Source organism: Hesperophylax consimilis, chromosome 19 (assembly GCF_061612785.1).
Source record: "Hesperophylax consimilis isolate HC1 chromosome 19, BYU_Hcon_1.0, whole genome shotgun sequence".
NCBI lineage: Eukaryota > Metazoa > Arthropoda > Insecta > Trichoptera > Limnephilidae > Hesperophylax > Hesperophylax consimilis.
This window is the reverse complement of record NC_142854.1, coordinates 5,698,680-5,718,209: the sequence shown is the minus strand read 5'-3', so window position 1 is coordinate 5,718,209 and position 19,530 is coordinate 5,698,680. Positions and strand designations below refer to the sequence as shown.

The window sequence follows — 19,530 nt, the reverse complement described above, 5'->3', positions numbered from 1 at the left end:
GGGGAGAGGAAGAGGATAGGAGATGCTTCCGATACATTCCATACTCTCATATTAATAATCGATCGTACGCATTACTTCATCTCGATATCTCTTTAGGTTTTTACCAAAAATGTCAATGCTGTAAAATTTTGTATTAGATTGTGCACATATACGAGGAATTAGGGAAGTTTTTCGAATGTTATATTTAATAAATATTACCTATTTATTTTCACAAAATTGAATCCAGATTGCTTATATCCATTTCTAAATTTTTTCTCGGTTTGGGGGGAAACCTAAGCGAAAATAAGACATTTTAAGAATAATTATCGGAATGTATATAGAAAATATTTATTCCTGTACGTAATATTTTAAGCCTACATGAACGTTCCTTTTCATGTAACATATCTTCCACCACCTTCATCACCTCTACAGCAATAGATGATGGACCAATTCTGTTTTTATTGTTTATAAATGACATTGTTAGTGTATTTAAAGATGTACAAGTTCTGCTCTTCGCTGATGATTTGAAAATATATAGAATGATACGTAGTATAGAGGATTGCCATATTTTACAATCTAATTTGGATAAATTGTATCATTGGTGTGTGATCAACTAATTATTTCTTAATATTCAAAAGTGCCAAGTTATTCGTTTTCGTAAAATCCAAAGTCATGTTACTTATGAAAACTTTTTAAATAATGTACTATTGACATCAGTCGCTCAGATCAGGGACTTAGGTGTTATATTTGATGAAAAGTTAACATTCACTCTGCATGTAAATGATATAACAAAGAGAGCTATAAAAATGCTTGGTTTCATATGCAGAACGGCGAGTGATTTCAAGTCACTTGAATGTTTGAAAACATTGTACACTTCTTTAGTAAGAAGCCAGGTAGAGTATAATTCGCCTATTTGGTCCCCATTGTATAAAACGCATTCTGACAATATTGAAAGGGTACAGCACAAATTTCTAAGATTTATTAACTTTAAACTGAATATTCCAATTCAAAATATTAACTATGTTCTTTTGATGAAACAACTTAACTTAATAACATTATCAGATAGGCGGATCATCTCTGACCTTGTACTTTTAAATATAATTATTAATAATTCCATTTACAACCCTGAAAAAAAAAAAAAAAAAATAAAAAAAAAAAAAAAAAAAAAAAAAAAAAAAAAATAAATAAAATAAAATAAAAAAATAATAATAACTCGCCAAAATAAAATTTTACGTACCGACTAGAAATACGAGGCAAAGTGCTACATTTTTCTGTGACAATTTTAAAACCAACTATGAAGCTCATACACCTATAAATAGACTACATCATTTTGGCAATAAATTTGGGAATATTGTAGACATGCTAAAAGATTCCGTAGATATTAGTTATAAAACGAAATCTTTTTAATCATTTTACTGAGATGTATGAATTCACAACTCCGTAGTGAATACACTTTTGTTTTTATATGTATATGTTCCTTAATACATATTAAGCTTTCCGTAATCCACACTATTAATTTGAATTTGCCTTAATTTAATCAAAAATCATAATTTATTGTTAACTATGTAACACAACTGTATTACTCGTTAACTACTTTTGTAAAAGCCCATTAGGGCGTAAATAAATAAATAGTTATAATAAAAAAGGTAAGTGTAATATATATAAATAAATACTTTGTAATATATATTTTTTCAATGAAAAGAAAAATGTAATTAAAATAGTAAACACAAAATAAATTACTCAACGACGCGATTTTTTCGTATAATTTAACACGCAAATAATTGTGCACTTAATACAACCCTGAATAGAGACAAGACAAAAAAATAACCAATACTTCTAAAATTTTTTGCGCCAATCAAGTAAAAACGCGTGATTTTAACCAACACATCAATAATTATCATGTATTGTGGCAAGCTCGTGCCATGTACTATTGTTTATATGTATTCGTTAAAAGCGTATAACACAGTGCATGACGTCATGATTGTGACTAGTTTGAAAGATGACGACAGAAAATTTACTTGTCGTTTGTGAAATTCTATTAATTTCTGATATTTGTTAATGCGTTGCCTTCAATCTATCGGTAAGGTACTTATATTTTTTTTATTCAGATAGCTGATTACATTTTCTAAAATAAAGTCCGCGATAGGTACAATCTAAAATATTTGGAACTGGGTTATTTTTGTGATTGAAAAAATGAACTTGCCCAGCATAGCTGAGAAGTAAAATAGCCTAACTCTAGACCAACAAAAGGTAAAACGCAATGCACAGTGCCCATTTCGCATTGCGACACAATGCGTGCGCCTTTTCATAAATGTGCACGTGAACCAAACCAAAATTGTGTTGAGGTTATTTTTCAATGGTGACACGGCTTGTCTAGTTGTATTTAGTCTATGGAAAATAGTTAATGTGTAATCTGCACCCGATATACAACTTAGCAAGGCAAAGGATTGGAACCGCGATGTCTTTTTCGGATCCCAAAGTTTGAACCACTCAATCATCTTACTAATCTTACGCATTATCCTTTAAAACTGCAAATAATAGTAATTTTATTTTATGCCATGTGGTCATTCATTATCGTTGATTATCGTGAATTGTGACTTTGAAACGTTCCAGCAAGTAACCTTACCACTTGTAAGCATATAGTTCAATAAGCCGCCGCTAGATGGAATGACTTCCGCGCGTAGTTCGTATTCGGATAATTCCTGCTTATATGTATAGTAACTGGAAAGTGACGTTCAAGTTAACTTTGCGCAGTGGCGATATCGTAACCAATGAGGTTTATCCGAGGTGCGATTATTGCTAGTTGAAAACTTTTACCAATACCCCGCCATGTGGACGTGAAATACCGTCCGCTACGGCAATTTTTGATAGCCCGTAACTGGGCTCCTTGAATATGCTATAGAGTTGAGGTGGGTTCTATTAGTGGTGGGCGTTTTTGTTCTTTTTAAAAAACGAAAACGAACTGTTATTTGTAAAACGTCAACTGTTTGCCCAAACTGTTGAAAAAAAACGAGCCGTTTTTGAGGTAATTTGTGTGAATTAGTAATGGGTTAGTAGCGTAACCGTAAGTTATAGTCCATAACAATAAAAGTAATAAAACCCTGCTATCTATAGGGGCGAGATAGCTAGGTATCATAATTAAGTTATATTCACAAAACCAAGAATTCGTCGTTCAGAAAATAAACAACTTTACACTATCAACACTCAGTATACGAGCCGTTTGGTGAGGTCTGTTCGTTTTTCTCGTTACTCTCGTTCTCGTTTTGTAATAATAAACAACTGAATGGAAAACAGCCCCTTATTTATGTGATTTCAATTTCAGCCCGTTTTAAAAATAACAGGATTGCCTTCTCACTCTTTGCCCGTAATGGGTGTTAAGTGTGAAACGTTAAGATAGTGTTTTTTCCTGGAAAAAACAGCTAAACAGGGTGCCTTACAGAAAACAGCCCTTACCTGTTAAGGATTGCCTTCTCGCTCTTTACCCGTAATGAGCCTTAAGTGTGAGACGTTAAGATAGTGTTTTTTCCCGGAAAAAACAGCTAAACAGGGTGCCTTACAGAAAACAGCCATTACCTGTTATGGATTGCCTTCTCGCTCGTTACCCGTAATGGGCCTTAAGTGTGAGACGTTAAGATAGTGTTTTTTCCCGGAAAAAACAGCTAAACAGGGTGCCTTACAGAAAACAGCCATTACCTGTTATGGATTGCCTTCTCGCTCTTTACCCGTAATGGGCCTTAAGTGTGAAACGTTAAGATAGTGTTTTTTCCCGGAATAACAGGTACTGTTTTTCGCCTGCAACAGACCTATCTCACTCCTACATATTATTACGACGTTAGTGCGAGAGAGTAAGATAATGTTATTCGTTTGGAATAGTTCTTTTTCATTCATACTCGTGCTTTCTTGATATAAGTTAGAAGAGTCGACAAAACGGACAAACTGTTTGTGCGGATTATAAATAACAGTTTGGGCATTTTTTAACTCCAAACATGTTGTGCAAACGTGTTTGTCGTTTTTGGACTCACCACTAGGTTCTATTAGTACTATAGGTGGGTCCTATAAGTACTTTTCGTTACTGGGTACAAGTATGAATAAATACCTAGTCCAAATACCTGTTCCCTAGTATTTCACTTGCTCATTACATGGGGGGGGGATTGTTAGAGAATTTCTAAAAAAGTAATTCCCGCAAAAAAATGTGATTCCCACAACGACTTTTCAAATCCATTATGGGGGGGGGGGGGTTGCTAGAGGATTTCAATTTCAATGGAGCAAAATAAAATAAATTTTTAAAACTTTATTTCTCTCCGAACGAACCGGTTTCGGAGATTCTCATCTTACATAACCTAATTAATTTGATAAATGAGTCTTAGCACGGAAAACTTGCTACCTAAATAAGAGGCCCCAAGAAGTTAAATTATTAAATGACTGTCATCCATACAACGAAAGCGAATTTTCATTTTATAATGAAAATTAGAATGTTCAAATTTAAATTTCCCAGATGCAGATTGCCTTTTATAGTAATTAAGGTGAAACAAAAGGACGACACAGTGCTACTAATAAACATGGACGGAAATAAACAACATGGCCAACACAGATACATCAATTCGTCAGTGTAACAAAGTCAATGACAGACGTCAAGTATAATTTTGCTCCGTATAAAATAGTGGAACAAAGCGCAAAAGTTTAATGTAAACATTATATAACTTGTGTATCTGTGCATCATAGTGCGGCGGAAATTCTGGAACTAATTTTATGTATGTACTGAACCTCATTCAAGAACTCATTACAAAAAAAATTAAAAACTGAGATTTTAACAAATTATTTGGATGTACTACCTACATATGGCATATTTACTCTACTAGTCAATAGATGTCAGTAAATACCTACATACATTAAAATTATAAAATAAATTGAGTTACGCCTACGAATCAATAGATGGCAATACTTGCAAACTTGTGAAGGAAAATATTTTTAATTCAACTATTGCCCAATAGATGGTAACAGTGTTTATAAACATCAAAATTATATTTATTTTTTTATAAATAATAGAAATCAAAGTTTTTAGTGCACATTGGATCATTTACTAACCCAATATAAAAGTGAATTTAGTTCAGTTGCGGGCAGCGGTCTTCACTACTACTCAACTTTACTTTCCCAATACAAACATCAGAACCAAAATTTATCACTCGTGTTACGAATTTTGCCTGCCAACAGGCGCAAGGACAACTTTACCACCTAACTAACCACATAACCACAACATGAATAATTGCAAAGCCTGTTCAGAACCCACTCTCTCCGACGAGTCCGTATTTACCTGCGCCGTGTGCAAGGGAATATTCCATTTGCACTGCAGCGGAGTGGCAGAGACCTCATACCGTCGACTCACCAAGGAGCGACGCGCCCAAATTAAATGCAAGAAATGCCTATCTGACACTCCGGCTTTCAATGTCACTGCCAGCGGTGCCTCAACTTTGGACAACGAACTACTATTAAAACAAAACGCAATACTCGACCAAAACACCCAAATTCTCGCCACAATCTCAGCAATGAGTAAACAATACGAGGATATTCTACTTCGAGTTCACGAACTCGAGAATATAAACAAAAAACTTGCAAAAAAAAACTGTGATCTTGAAGCGCGCTTAGAGCTAATAGAAGGACAATTTGAAAATTTAGACAGGGAAAACAGGTCGAAAAACGTAGAAATACGAGGAATCCCGGAAATAAGCGGAGAAGACTTAAAAAATGTTGTTTTCAATATCCAAAAAATTACAAATGCCGGAACAGAAGTGAAAAATGTGGAAGCAGCCTACCGTACTGGACAAAAAACCAACAAGGATTTACAACGGCCGATAATCCTCAGATTCAAAACAAACGATGACCGTGACATCTTCTTAAATGACATAAAAACATTTAACAAGCGATCTGCAAATCGGGAGGATAAACTAAACACAAATATCATAGGAATGGCAGGAAAGAGCTCTCAGATTTATATCAATGAACACTTGACATTTCGAGCTAAACATCATTGGTTTCTTGCACGTAAGGCTACACGAGACAATATTTTTAAGTTTGCCTGGACCAGAGGGGAACAAGTATATGTACGCAAAGACGTTGGGACGCCCGTTATACTTATCAATGAAAAAACCAAAAACCTTTTATCTCCCTCACCAAATAACTTATAATCAATTTTCATCCTTTGGTATACTTTTATTTTACTTGATTCTCCTGTATACTATTATATATTCATCTATATATTACTTGATACTCTCTGTTACAAAAAACATATTATTGGATTTTTCTAGCCCAAAGACATTTAACAAAAGCATGTACCCCATCATTGTTTTTAATCGATCAAATAACTTAATACAATCACCTCTTTCCAGTAATCTACTTTTCTTATCATGTAAAAAATGTGTTATTGTAATTGCATCAAAACCATTACAACTTACTATGCTTTATACAATTATATACATTGGTTATTTTGTTATTGCTTTTAATAACTGGCGAACTCTTTCTCGACTATTGCCAACAACAGAAACCAGTGGTACAACTTATTTTAATAATATTCTACATATTGATACGATTACCCTTAAATGCAATATTACTTTAATTACTAACAAGAATGAAATTAACTTTTTAAATTTTATTGTTTTTAGTTCTGCGAACAATAAGAATTTTCGGAAATATTTTTTTCTTACATTACTTAACCGTGCGTTATTTTTACCTACAAACAAGATTTTTATCTCAAAATCATTATTTCAAATCCCATGTATACCACATATTCATAATACCATTGCTTTCAATTCTCATTTCTATAATCTTCCTAATTTCAAAATGACCAAGTATAAATTATATCTTTATGTTACATCTTCACAACAAATCAATACCTATATTACTAATAAAGATATCACTGTCACTACATCTTTACTATTAATAATTAACGCAATGCAAAAAACCAAAAAATGGAAGACTTAGCAGATCTACTAGATAATACAACACCTATCCCATGTTCATCAACCAACGATTCTGAAGTTGTACGTCAATTATTATTAACTAATTCTACCCTTATGATATTTTCAATGAACATTAGAAGTATTAACAAAAATTTTGATGAATTATCCATTCTTCTTACTGACCTTGCCTTAGATTTCGATGTAATTGTCTTGACCGAATGCTGGATTCAAAAAAATTTCCTTCCTAAAACAATAAAAAACTACAATCACTATAACACACTACATAACCAAACTCAAAACGATGGCGTTATTGTATACATCAAAACTCACATCCCACACTCAGTCAAAGAGGTCAGAATTAAAAACGCCAACTGCCTTCAAATACAACTTGATAACCTCATAACAATCCTTACTATATACAGATCTCCGAATACTCATAATATAACCCCATTCTTATACTCACTACAAGAAATATTAACAAACATAAAACACTGCCAAAACACTTACATAATTGGTGACCTTAACATAAATATAATCAACAAAACGCATCCTCAAGCCAACGAATACCTAAATGCACTAACTTTATTAGGATATTTGTCAGCTGTCACCACTCCAACAAGAGAATCAGACATAAACAATAGTAGTTGTATAGATCATGTGTTCGTTAAGAGTAAACTAGACAACAAATCCATTGTATATCAATCAACTATAACAGACCACTATGCAATCATTACTTCCATTACCAAAAAAATTCACAAACCAACTCAAAATGCTCCACCCCAAGTAATGATTTCTTATGAAATTCTCCTAGATCATGTCTCGAAAGAAAATTGGGAACTCATCTATTCTTGTACTGATGCCAACTCTGCATGCGATTTATTTATAAATACTTTACATAACCACTTGGCCAAAGCAACATCATATTCAAAAACTAAAACAAACCGATCACAAACAAAAATTAAACCATGGATCACTGCTGGTATTCTCCACTGTATCAGAAAGCGTGATAAGATCCATCACTTCTGTAGGAAAAACCCTAGCGACTATGCATCTCTCATATTCTACAAACGTTATAGAAATAACTGCAAAAAAATAATTGACACTGTTAAAAGGGATTATTACAAAAAAAAAATCAGTGAAGCTACCGATGATAAAAAAAAAATTTGGAATATCATAAAAGATATAGCCAACATTAATAAAACCGACACACCTATTGTTAAAATTAATATCGAAGACAAAACAATACATGTAAATTCTGAACCTGAAAAAATATCCGACCATTTCAATCAATTTTTTTGCAATATCGGTCCCAACTTAGCAAAAAAAATTTTAGCCAGAAAAAACGTCTCAGAGAAAGATCTTGCAAATGGAATACCTATCAGTACTCTGACCTACAACCCGTTTCACTTCACTCCCACTACTGAATCAGAAATTATGGAAATAATAGCATCTCTCAAAAACAGTAACTCCACCGGAATAGATCACATCTCGGCAAAAATTATTAAACACCTCCAAAAATTTATCGCCCCCCCTCTTAAACACATAATCAACTCAAGCTTCAAAACTGGTACTTTTCCTAACTCCTTAAAACAGGCTACAATAATCCCAATCTTCAAAGCAGGTGACAAATTATCTGTAAATAACTACCGACCGATATCCTTACTAAGCACAATATCTAAAATTGTAGAAAAAGCTGTGAAACATAGACTCTGTAAGTTCCTCGAAGATAACAACATATTATCAGACAACCAATATGGCTTTCGCAAAGGTAGAAGTACATCTGATGCAATAGCTGCCCTCACGAAAATCGTTTCCTATAATCTTGACATTGGTCGCAAACCACTGGCTGTCTTTCTCGATCTTGCGAAAGCATTTGATACGGTCTCTCATTCCTTACTGCTAGAAAAACTACATCGGGTTGGAATAACAGGAGTAGCCTACACATGGTTTGAAAACTATCTAATGAATCGAACACAACAAACTCTCATCCACTCTGACAAAACACATATAAGCGAAAAATTACCTATGTCCTTTGGTGTACCTCAAGGCAGTATACTAGGACCAATTTTATTTCTTGTATACATAAACTCACTTTGTGCCATGAATATTGGAGGTAAAATATTATCATTTGCCGATGACACTGTTCTAATATTTGAAGATGTAACATGGGAATCAGTCACTAACAAAGCTAATAATGGTCTATTAAAAGTAAAACATTGGCTGGACACAAACCTCCTCACACTTAACATCGACAAAACCCAATATATGACATTTTCCATCCGCAAACATAATGTACCCAACAACTGCCCTAAACCTATTATTCACTCGTGTTCACTCAATTTACACACTCACGAAATCACACCTAATATAAATTGCACGTGTTCTACCCTTAAATCATCAAATGCAGTTAAATATTTGGGAATAATCATAGACAACCAACTACGGTGGGAAGCCCATATCAGTGACACAGTAAACAAACTTCGTAAACTCTGCCATGTATTCTGCTCCCTTAGGTCCATCCTTGATTTACAGACTTTAAGAAGCGTATACTTTGCCCTTTTCCAATCTATAGCAACGTATGGTATAGTGGGATGGGGTGGTTGTGCTGAATCCATTATTAATCCTATTATTAAAGTTCAAAAACTAATTTTGAGAATTATATTTAAATGCCAACCTACCCATCCCTCTAATGAACTCTTTGCTAAAATCAGGGTCTTAGATATACGACAGTTATTTACTAAGGTAAGCATTTGTTACATACGAAAAAATAACCTACTGTTGGCTCCACAACACCAAGCTCACACCCGCTTTTCATCAAACCTGGGTTGCGTGGTTCCTCAAACTAAAACCTCTTTCGCTCAACGGCAATTCAGGTTCATCGCGCCTAAAATATACAATGCATTGAGTACCGACTTAAAGTCTAGTAATTCTATATCCATATTTACTGCTCGTGTACATCAATGGATATTTGAAAGGGGACGACCTTTCTTCAAAGATTATATGAATTCACAAAAAAAAAATTAAAAACTTCTTTTCCAACTTGTCTCATATCACGAAAATTAAAATTAAGTGTTGAACATAAACATGTTGTCTTATAGATAATACCTAAGATATATAAACTTGCACACAAACAATTATATGCATTAAACAATCTACATTAATTATGTTTAAATTTTAATCTTAATGTTTAATATTTTTAATTTTTATTTGTATCTTTAAAAATAATTCACTCCAAGATATTTATAGTTGAATTGCACTGTTTTTTTAATTACTTTTTCGAGTTGTGAGAGTTGATTTTTATCTGGGTTTTCTATTATTTTAAAAGGTGCAGTTTTATTTAGACTATTTTCTTTGTAAATTTGTAAAATTACGTTATATAAAAATAATGCATTTAGTTTTCTGACTTTAAATTCTTTAAACAGAAGTTCTAATGAATTATGATTTTGATCAATTATGATTTATTATTTCCTATATGATTTAAGTGGAATTATTTTTTAATTATTATTTTTTTGAATCTATGATGTATCTTAGTTTCCTCACTCTGTCTTTGAGTACGTTAATGTGTGTGGACGATTTTATCCATTAATTTGTCTACTGTAATGTATAGGTATTTTATTTCTGTTTGGCTTTCTATCACTAAACACAAGATATTGCAGATATTATTATGTTGTTGTGTATTTGCTTAGAGTAGATTATAATTTATTTTTCTTTAGTGTTCCTTGTTTTTTATGCTGAATTGTGTATAATAATTTTTTTTAAACATAGTGTTAAGTAGTAAATTTATGTCAAACCACTTCTTTTAGTTCATTTTTTTTTATTTTTTATTTTTTATTATTTAATAAATGTTTACAAGTTATATGTTTAGACATTTTTTTTTAACTACCATACTAGGCTAATGCCCGTGTTGTGGTAGTTATACATGAAATAATAATAACAATGACATAAAAGAACTAAAAAAGTAAAATAAAAGTAACATAAGTATGTAAGTATAAATCATAATGAAGTAATAATAATAAAAATAACTTAGAAGAACTAAAAAATACTATTTTATAGAAACATAAGAAAGAATTAGAGAAGAAAAAAAAAGAAAAACAAATTTGATGATAAATAAAACTAAAAACAAGTATATTAAAATTAATAGTAAACTGAAAAATAAAGAAAAAGTATATGTATATTAATACATTATCAGAAAGTATTAGAAATAACAATAAACATTTTAAATACCACCTTAAAAATACACTGAAAATATAAACAGAATACTCATAGTAAAAATAACGAACATAATATTACACCCCCACATACACAAGCCAAGCTTTATTATGGTGGTGCATCTTAACAACAAAGATTTTAAATGCCAACAAAGAACACAGTGAAAATATTTTTTTATAAAGTCCTAATATTTTATTTCTAGATGGCGCCACTTTCGTTCACAGTTCGTACAAGATAGCTTCCAATTTTCGAAAGCGAGAAATAATACATTAGCCGTGCACTAATTATGTGCACTAGGTAGGAAGCGCCCGGCCGGACCTCGTCTCCGGCGATGCTTTTGTACTCTTGCTAAAACCTTTTTTAACTGGTGGACGCATATTGACAATACCAGTCGAGATCGCGCTGATCGCGATCTACTAAATTCAGTATCATATCCTTTCTCGCTTACTCACCTACATAAGAAGAGTGTTTCCCTAATATTCAAAGATTAGGGAAACACTCTTCTTATGTAAGCGAGTAACGAGATGCCTATACATATGCCCCGCCCTCGGTATGAATACGCGAGACGCGAGACGTGCAAGACTAGCAAGACGCGTAAGACGTCCAATACTCGCCAGACGTGCAATACTCGCAAGACTCGCAAGACGTCCAATACTCGCAAGACGTGCAATACTCGCAAGACGTACAATACTCGCAAGACGTGCAATACTCGCAAGACGCGCAAGACTCGCAAGACGCGTAATACTTAAGAACAAATACTAAGTACGAAAGTCTCTTTGAAATATCTGTTCCAAACATCTGTTCTAGTAAATACGCTTCACCTCTAGGTGGGTCCTATGAGTACTTTTCGTTACTGGGTACAATGAGTACAGGTACAAAAAAATACCTGGTAAAAATACCGATGGCAAAATACTCAAAAGTATTGATTCAGAATATGTAATTCTAATGAACTCGCATAAATTCTGCCCACATATTAGAGGTGAGTCCTGTGAGTACTTTCCGATATTGGGTACAACGAGTACACGTACAAAAAATAAAAGGTAAAAATACTCGGTACAAAATACTTCCAAATATTTTATACCTACTTTGATTATCTGGGTACTGGGGACGGAGAGTGACGGGGACACGAGGCGTGCGGAGGTACAAAATATTCTTAAATAATTTATACCTACCATGGGTATCTGGGGACGGCGAGTCATGGGGACCTTAGGCGTGCTGGGCACTGAGAAGGTAAGTTGAGGGGAAGGGAGGGGAGGTAGAGGTGAGGCGTATTTATCGTACCCAGTAAAAGTACCGGGTATTTCCATGCGATACTTTGTACTTGTGACAGATCTCTAAAATACCTGGTTCCAAAATACTCATGAGTATTTTATACCGGGACTAAATATTTTTAGTAGGTACTTTTACCAGGTATTTTTGGTAGGTATTTTTGACAAGTATGTTTAATAGGTATTTTTGATGTGTATTTTTAGTAGGTATTTTTGATGGGTATTTTCAGTAGGTATTTTTGATAGGTATTTTCGATGGGTATTTTTGATGGGTATTTTCAGTAGGTATTTTTGATAGGTATTTTGGATGGGTATTTTTGATGGGTATTTTTGATGGGTATTTTTGAGGGTATTTTTAGTAGGTATTTCTGATAGGTATTTTCGATGGATATTTTTGATGAGTATTTTTGTTGGGTATTTTTAGCAGGTTAATTTCTTGGGTAGTATTTGTGTCTGGTATTTGATCTGATAACAAAAATGGGAATTTTTAGAAACGGAATTCCGTAGCTACCCCCTCCCCATGGATTTAGAAAAATTATTGTGGGGAATCACATATGATGATTTTGCCTGAGCGGCAAATTCTCTAACAACCCCCCCCCCCATGGATTTCAAATATTTCGTGTGGAGTATACATTTTGAAATTTTTTTGTCGGGAATAATGTTTTTCACAAATTCTGTAACAACCCCCCCCCCACAGATTTCGAATAATAAAACGGATAATCAAGCTCCCGTAGAATATTTGTGGGGAATATGTGGGCAGAATTTATGCGAGTTCATTAGAATTACTTATTCCGAATCAATACTTTTGAGTATTTTGTCACCGGTATTTTTTTGTACCTGTACTCATTGTACCCAGTAACAAAAAGTACTCATAGGACCCACCTCTAAAGGGAGGAACAAGAAGGAATAATATTACTTACAGGTGTTCAAAATAAATAATGTTTGAGAGTTTTTTTATATGATTTTTATTTTTTGTACATTCGTACCGTAATGTTGTCAGGCGTATTACACTACCTAGAAATTATTTATTAAGCATGAAACAGTAACATCATTTTAACAAAACATATATTATATGGTCATGAAATTAAATTAACACGTTTTCCTACATTGCTGTCTGTAATATCATCTCTAAAAGTTAGTTAGCGCCCTTTGTGGCAGCTGGACGCGTCATGCCACTTCTAACCGCTTTGTTTTTTTTTTTTGTTTTTTTTTTTTTTTTTTTTTTTTTTTTTAGTATTTTCAAGGGAAACGAGGCAACATCCCTTTGAAATTATTTTAAAAATCAGTCAATCAACATTTTAAATTAACTTACCAATTAGTAATCAGAACTAACTAACTAGTAATATAGTAAGTGCCCAGTGTAATTTATTATGACAATACACCACTAACATAATCACCAGGAACACGTGTACAAGGAGATGGACTTGCCGAACGTCACAGCTGTGCGGCCAAGGTTTGTTATCTATGTGAGGATATTGTGTCAGCGCTCTATTAGCAGCAGACACCAGACACATACCTGGACGGATGACGAACCTCGTGCTGGCACTGTTGGTGGGCACGGTGCACTCTTTCACTGCAGCAGCTGGTCCAGTTTCCTCACCACCTAGGATTCTTGCTTCAGAGTCTCCATCCTCTACCTTCGTCGAATGTCACAGCGGTGCTGCCAAGGTCTGGAATCCATGAGAGGACATTGTGTCAGCGCTCTATTAGCAGCAGACACATACCTGGACGGATGACGAACCTCGTGCTGGCACTGTTGGTGGACGCGGTGCACTTTCTTGCTACAGCAGCTGGTCCAGTTTCCTCACCACATAGGATTCTTGCAGCAGATTCTCCATCTTCGTGTCACTTGTTTCTGTACTTCATTTTATTTAACTTAATTTCAATTTCAATTTGTAATATTTATATTTTTTTGTAATATCTGCATTAACTGTAAAGCGCCCCTGAGGTGATATCTCACAAAAGCGGCGCTATATAAATCATCCAATAAATAAATAAATAAATAAATAAATAAACTCAAAACCTGTTTAAAACGCCTCGACATCGGCAGCAGAATTTGGATTTTCTGGTTCATTCCAATCAACGCTAATACTCATTCCTATTCTTCCCGAAAGCATTAAAGCAGTTAATTAATATATTTATTGGTTTTGCCAATGTTTTCGTTTCAATTGATCGATTCATAACACTTTTTCAACACAGGCATTTGGCCGGTGACATTGTTAATGAATTACATGTAAAATAACAAGTTTTCTATTCTACTAACAATTCTGCGTTGCCCTGAATACATCTTCGTAAAGATGGTAGACCCTGGTGTGAGATTTGATCAGAGTATGTGCGCACAAGTAGTCAGCAATACCTAGGAAATTACCAGAACACATCATAACCTCAAAAAGATCTGTATTTTATTTTCAAGACATAAGATTCTTGTTATTGAATGTTTATGTTAATTTTTTACCTGATAAATTCAATGCAGAAGCCTTTCCGTCACCTCTACCGCCGTATTATTCCTGGAATACTACGGAAGGTTCATTAAAAATCAACTATTTCTTGACTTTATCTTCGAATGCGCTGAAAGCAAATTGTAATCTGCGAAGTATTTTTCAATAGTGGAGTTCGGCCACCCTCCACTATCTTGTAAAGGATGTGGAAGATCCCAGTGGTACAAAGCCATCTCGCTAATATCGGATAAACAATTTATTAAAATCTGCCAATAAAATCTCCACAACGGCGCAGTAACTACACAAAGTTCAAGATGTGAAAATGTCAAACACCATGCCATAGACACTCAGCTGTCAACAGTTTTTCCATAGACATTCACCATCAGACAATGGAGATTACCGTGGCTAAATACTCATAACTGTCCTTTTCCCTTGTACACCTTTCTAATAGGAACGAGCGAAAAGGCATCTGTATTTTACAGTGCCGAAAGCAAAAATATTTCTTTGTCCCTTTTCCTCATATAACTTTCTAACCGACGAGAGTGAGAAGTCAGTAATATTTTAAAGGACGAAGTACTTCAAGACCTGTGGTACAAATATTAAACCAAATATTTTTGAACCAGGTATTTTGGAGATTTGTCACAAGTACAAAGTATTTTTTTTTTAATTTTTTTTAATTTTTTTTATTGAATAAATAGTTAATACATAATATCAACAAACAAGTCCTGCTAAGCCGATTGAATTGGCTTGTCAACAGGTGCTTAAATTTAGTTTCAAATACATTTTTTAAAGTTATAATTTACATCTTATATCTACAGAATTAACAATTTTTCATACATAATTAAAATAAATATTTTTTTCCGATAGCCAATTTTTCACCATATATTTAACTTTATTCATAGATTTACATTGCTTTATAGTGTCAGGTAATAAATTAAATATCTTCGGTATGTTGTATTCAAACGTTCTCTGTCCGTATTTATTATTAAATTTCGGAACTATTAACCCGTCATTGCGCGTGAATCTAGTACTGTATTTATGTTCTAATTTTTCTTTATGCTGCGGGGTAAATATATACTGAATTATGATTTTTTGCCATAGTATAGCCTTAACAGGTAAAATTTTGGCACTCTTAAACAGCAACGGTGTATTATGTCTCTGTTTAAAAATATTAGGGACGACTAGTAATTTTACAATTGCGTTTTGTACAACTTGGACTTGTTTCAGATTGGTTATACTAGTATTTCCCCATATGGTTAATCCATATCTTATAATAGATTCTGCCATTGACATATATATTATTTTAAGTGTTTCAATTGATAGGAAAAAATTTAATGTGTACATTCTGCCAGCAATTGATCTGAGTCTTTTACAGGTTTTTTTAATATGTTTGTCCCATTTGAAAAAGCAATCTACTGTAACACCAAGATAGACATATTCTGTAACTAATTCTAAGCTTTCACATTTACAATTAGTCGGGATATTTTTATGGATGCAATTAAAACTATGAGAAATAATATTAGGATTAAATTGAAATCTGGCATTAGGTGATCTTATATGCATAACTTTGGGTTTTTTAGCATTTATTAATAGTCCTGCATCATGTGACCATTTAAAAAGTTGATTAAAGTCAATTTGCAGTACGGCATGAATATACCCGGTACTTTTACTGGGTACGATAAATACGCCTCTCCTCTACTATAGAGTTGAGGTGGGTGAGGTGGGTTAGGTGGGTTCTATTAGTACTAGAGGTGGGTCCTATGAGTACCTTTCGTTACTGGGTACAATGAGTACAGGTACAGAAAAATACCGGTGACAAAATACTCAAAAGTATTGATTCAGAATAAGTAATTCTAATGAACTCACATAAATACTGCCCACATATTCCCCACAAATATTCTACGGGAGCTTGATTCTTCAAATTCATTAATAATTTAATTGATTTGATAATTTTTCAAATTCCACGTGGGGGGGGGGGGCTAGCTACGGAATTCCATTTCGAAAAAATTCCCCACATTTTTCCCGTCGCTAAATATCAGATCAAATACTACCCATCAAGAAAATACCTATCATAAATACCTACTGAAAATACCCATCAAAAATACCTATCAAAAATACCCATCGAAAATACCTATCAAAAATACCTACTAAAAATACCCATCAAAAATACATATTAAAAATACTTGTCAAAAATACCTGGTAAAAACACCTATTAAAAATATTTAGTCCCGGTATAAAATACTTATGAGTATTTTGGAACCAGGTATTTTGGAGATCTGTCACAAGTACAAAGTATCGCATGGAAATACCCGGTAGTTTTACTGGGTACGATAAATACGCCTCACCTCTAAAAAATACCCGTGACAAAATGCTCAAAAGTATTTAATACCGACCTGAGGAATTTAGAGGTGGGTCTTATAGGTACTTTTCGTTACTGGGTACAATGAGTACAGGTACAAAGAAATACCTAGTAAAAATACCGGTGACAAAATACTCAAAAGTATTTAATACCGACCTGTGGATTGATTCAGAATAATTCATTTCTCAGTGTACTCACATACACTCAACCCACATATTCCCCACAAATTTTGTACGTAAACTTGATTCTCCAAATATCATAGAAATCCATGGGGGGGGGGGGTTGTTAGAGAATATCTGTGAACCGTAATTATAAGTAATGCAACGTTGTAACGTAAATAATAAGTAATTTCTAACTGTACTCACATTCCCCACAAATTTTCTACGTAAACTTGATTCCCCCAAATATTATCCAAATCCATGGGGGGGGGGGGGGGGTACTTTCGAGTAGTTTCGATAATTTCGAGTAGTACTGATATGAAAGTAAAGGTTAACTATTTTGCTAACTGCTTCAAAAGTATTTATGACGAAGATATACCAGACAATTAAATCCCACCTTCATTAATTAACGAGACCATACATATCACTGCCATACATATGAAAACATTAAAACTAAGACTAAAAAAACGTTAAAACTAAGATTAAATCTCTAGACAAAAAAAGAAGGCCAGACCCAATAATGTGCATCCCAGTATTCTTATAAATTATATTGCTTCACTGGCTGAGCCGATTTGCTTATTGTTAATCAATCCCTTGACAGAGGTTGCATCCCATTTGGAAACGTTGTTATCTGACACCTATATTCAAAAAGGGTAATAAATGTGATATAACTAACTATAGTTAATTTTGAAAGGCAAGATAGAGGGTCGCAGAGGGCCTGGTAGGAGACAAATGTCTTGGCTGCGAAACATACGAGAGTGGACCGGCATTAGAAGTGTGGAGGAGCTATTCCGGGCAGCGCAAGACAAAGAGACATTTTCAAGAGTGATCGCCAACGTCGGGGGGACCTGATACGGCACATAAAGAAGAAGAACTAACTATAGATAAATATTAAAGCTATCCGTCATACCAAAACTTTTTGAAAAACTATTACTAGATAAAATTTCCCCTTATATTAATCACCTTATTGTTTCGAATCAACATGGATTTTTGTCGGGCATTGACTTTGACAAATCTCTCATTATATGAAAACTACATATAAAACGCTTTAGCTAATAGAACTCAAGTCAATTCCATATATACGGACTTTATTAAGGCATTTGACAAAGTTTGCCATAAAATTCTCTTAGTTAAACTATGTACGCTCGGTATCGATGGAAAACTTTTACACTGGTTCGCTGGCTATCTAACTGATTGAGAGTTCTACTAGTAAAAATCAATTCGTTCCTATACAACCAATTTATAGCTCCAAGTGGTGTACCACAAGGGTCTCATTTAGGCCAAATTTTGTTTGAAGTGTTTATAAACGATATTATTAATATATTTGATAACGATATAAATCTATTACTTTTTGCAGACGATTTAAAAATATTAAAAAATATTTTATCTGTCTACAAGATAACTTAAACAGGAAAGCGAATTGCTGTACTGTTAATAAACTTTATCTTAATATAAATAAGTGTCATTCAATGAGATTTTACAATATAAATCATTTATTTATTCATATGCACTTAATAACGCAACCCTTACCTCTGTCGAAGAAATTAATGACCTGGGCATCATTTCGACTGTAAATTAAACTTTATATTTCAAATAAACGCATTTAATAACAAGGGAATGAAAATGCTTGGATTCATTCTTTGAAAATCCAGTGATTTCAGGTTTACATTTCAACCTTGAAAATTTTGTATATATCTTTGTAAGTCAAGTCGAATATAACTTCTCGATCTGGTCCCCCCATTATAAAATACATTCAGATTCAATAGAAAAAATTCAACACAAATTACTAAGATACGTTAATTTTAAACTCGGTATTCCCCTTGAAAGTATAAACTATAATTACTTAATGAAAAAATTAAATTACTTAAAACTCTAAGATCCAAGAATTGTATTTCCGACTTAATATTTATGTTCAAAATTGTAACTGGTTGTGTAGACAGCCTTGATTTAATTAACCACATTGATTTTCATGTACCCATTAGAGCTACTCGTTCCAAAACCCCGTCGGAAATGTAACAATTCCAGAACTGAGCATTTCAAACACTCGCTTGTACCTAGATTACATGAAGTTAGTAATAGGATTTATTGGATCTGTTTAACTGCACAAAAGCCAGGTACAAAAAGGCTATATACTATCATATCTTCTAAATCATTATTAATTGAACC

The 19,530-nt window shown here is 33.5% G+C and overlaps 1 non-coding gene across 1 annotated transcript; it reads left to right on the top strand.

Annotated features, from left to right (window-relative positions):
* The first annotated feature begins 2,721 nt into the window (after positions 1-2,721).
* Positions 2,722-2,862, top strand: LOC149414700 (U4 spliceosomal RNA). Its single transcript, XR_016303962.1, has one exon. It is a non-coding gene; the product is annotated as a U4 spliceosomal RNA (small nuclear RNA).
* The last annotated feature ends 16,668 nt before the right edge of the window (positions 2,863-19,530 follow it).